Consider the following 3385-nt stretch of genomic DNA (forward strand, 5'->3'; position numbering starts at 1 on the left):
AAGCGGTCTACTCTCAAGCGCCTCTACTTGGATAAAAGCCATCTGGTAACCAATCTAGCTCTCACATCAGCGTTACCACGGCAGAGAGAGAGCAAGGTGACATGAGGAGACGGGCAAAACGCGAGGAAAAAAGTTAGGTTGGCGTAAGTTTAAGCATGAGCTTTGGAGTTTTTTTCTGTATATTTAACAATATTTAGTAGCTTATTATATTACAGCCGCCCCATTATTTAGGCTTTATGTCAACAAATCCATGGCTGGCATGTGGCATACACAACTCAATCAGGCGCTCCCGTACAAAATGCAACAAAAACCTGATCTTTAAAAAGGGCCCTAATACACATAATGTAGGCTACATATCAAGCCCTACATTCGTTTAAAGTTGAAGATTCAGCATGCAACCAGTCAGACAACACTACAGATTTTAAAGCATTAACCTTATTTTAATAATCTGGGTCTTATTCTGATAATTATGTCCATTCTGACAATATACACTTAATCAACAACGATCTGCAGCCTTGTGTAAACTAACTGGTGTGTGCAGATGAATGTCAGCAAGGTTTGTTGGCCGGCAAGTTGCAGGTTGGCAAGTAAAGCACTGTGTGCTTAGCTAAAATAGCTAATTCTGAATTTCTCCGACGAAGATCGCAAATTAACAAAGTGGGCATGACCCATTGACAAAATGTTCACAATTATGAAGGAATAATGAGTTTTCAGAGCTAAAGTCTTCAATGTATATGTAGCCTTATAGTTGATAATGTGATGTTCACACTAAAGCCACTAAATGACGCTGTGCCTATTAGGGCACCCTCTCCAGGAAGTAATATTAAGAGGTGCGTAAACAGGTGAAAAGCAAAACAGGAAGTGAAGAGTGCTTCATTTCGAGCGACTCACCTGTAGCCCCACCAGGTGTGCTCTCTTGATGAGAAAGACGTGCATTAATAGGTTTGTTAGAAGTCAGATGAATCTAGGTCCAATGTTTGCTGCTGAATGATGCTAGCTGGTCCCATGAGAGGACTGAAAGGCTAATACTTCCTGAAAGCCTAACAAGTTCATCTTACAGATATGTATTTTGTTATCAATCATGTTGGAGGACGTTCAGTTTGTGTGCATGGTACCAAACCATGTTTTGAAAGTTTGTTTTCATTGTGTTGCGCTGTATGGGGTCGATTGCCGCCTCCACATGTGCACTTGAGTAAGCACAAAGATAGAATGTAGTCTGTATATTGAATATAATACAGCATTTCAATTGATATCAACGTGCCAAATGGTTCGTGTTGTATCGGAATTAACTGCATGTGGCTTTGTTTGTTTTATTTTTGTATTATTGGAAGAGTTACCACTACAGTTATTTATGCACTGAATTAATCCACCAAATGGATATACTGTAACATTATGGTTTTAAGGCCCTTCTGTTTGGTATATGTTAGTATATGACATAGTATATGTTAGTAGCGTATATTTGTGGAAGTCTTGTTGGATTATTTTGAATAGTGAGTTACATTCTGTGGTGAGAATTTGCGTCTGAATTGTACATTTTACTGTAGGAAAGTCTTTGGGACATTCTGAATGAATTTAATACTATTCTCCTACGTAAGATTAGTCGAGCAATAAATATCCCTGATGAAACTTAGTGTCTGGTGTCTCTTAAGTTTCTCCTGCCTACACTTTGTTAATAATAATATGACAAAATCATTTTATGGAAAACATGATACAAAATCTATATTAGAACCCCGCCGATATATCAGCATCTTTTATAGTTTCATCACATATATTGTTATCAGCCTATAAATCAGCTGTTTACACTTTTTTTTTTTTTTCCCGCCTGAGGTCCTTGTTGGTTGAAGAAATGTGGGAAGACAAGTCTCGATCTCCAAAGAGGCAGTGAACCCGTTTGATTTATGAATTGATGTCAACAGTCTGCTTCCCTTTGTCAAAGCAGTTGCTCCTGGGGCTTTGCTCTGAGCATACCAACTCACACCTCTTTGTCCCATCTAGAAGTCACTCTGCGCCCGAGCATACAATATGAACGGATCTCCTCATTTGAAAACATTGGATTGTTGTTGTCACTCGCTAATGATGAATGATCAGCCCATCATAAAGTCTTAATAACCCATGCTGCTTGAAGAACAATCCTTTCCTATGGGCTTAAAAAAAAAAGTTTATAGGGTTTGTAGGGTCTCTTCATACACCGGTTGATTGCCTGGTTTCCAGGCGTGATAGACTCGGTGCACTAGGAACTCCCCTGACTCTAAAAGCCTGACCTAGTCTCTATGAATCCCTTCACGAAAGGGTCACTTGTCATTAGAAGCTTAAAGGAAGTGCCCTGCATAAAAAGTATGGCCACCCAAAGCGGCTGGCAAACACTCACTGTGCTTTTCAGGCAGAGTCAAGTCCTTTATTTGTGTTGCCCTGTACAACATTATCAGGGGGGGAATGCTTGATGCGGATACAACTTTGATAATTTCTTGGAGGTAGAGGGCTGCTTCAGAGGCAAATGTTCCTGTTTTCATGCGCTTCTTTTTATGATTGGTAAAACGTCAGACTTAGTGCTGCAATGTTGCTGCGGTGTAATGAGTGTGGTGATACAAATACACAAAAAAAACATTTGACCCCACCTGATGCAGTGCCAAACACTTTAGGAAGGTCAAGAGTGAGTTGTGGACTATGATGTGAGGGAGATTGCCCCCAGAAGATGTGTTAGAAACGGAGAACCTTTTATCTGCAGCTCTGGATTGTCTGTTGACAAGATGGTTACAGGCCATTCTCTTCAACCACGATCCTTCTGGCCTACTGACTCCAGAACAAGCAAGATGCTTCAAAGGGATTGGCCGCCTCGGTCCCATGGGACCACAGACTTTTTGTTCCATTGGTTGTTAAAGTCAGGGGGAACACATCACTTTGCTGTCCAGTTGGGACACTGGAAAAAAAAAAAAGACTTGTTGCTTGGATACCTACCAACAGTCTTTTACAGGGTGCAGCGAGTGGTAGAGAAAATAAGCCAAGAGATTAGATAGGTGGACTGAAAGAACTGTAGTATGTAAGAGGCAGAAGTAGATGGAATACAAAAGGGTAAGTAGTAGAAATGAAGCAGAAAGACGGAAAGGATGGAAGCAAAATGAAAAATGAAGGACAGAGAGAGGACAAAGCTGTCTGTCTGCATCTCTCTCACCCTCTTCTCACAAGATATTATATAACAGTGAGAGTTTTCTTTCATTGTTTAGTGAATGCTGAATCTCTACAATTGTGTTCACTCAGCGGTGAAACATGCATTAAATAGGTTTATGCATTTGCTCTTTTCACAGAAACGGTTTGTTTCTCACTCATTGTGCAACAAACTGTAACAACAGCCTTAAGCAGCATCATGCATTGCTTTTAATTGTTGGCT

This window comes from Cebidichthys violaceus, unplaced genomic scaffold, assembly GCF_023349555.1.
Source record: "Cebidichthys violaceus isolate CVI_PGR_0920_01 unplaced genomic scaffold, fCebVio1.0.p SCAF_17, whole genome shotgun sequence".
NCBI classification, from domain to species: domain Eukaryota; kingdom Metazoa; phylum Chordata; class Actinopteri; order Perciformes; family Stichaeidae; genus Cebidichthys; species Cebidichthys violaceus.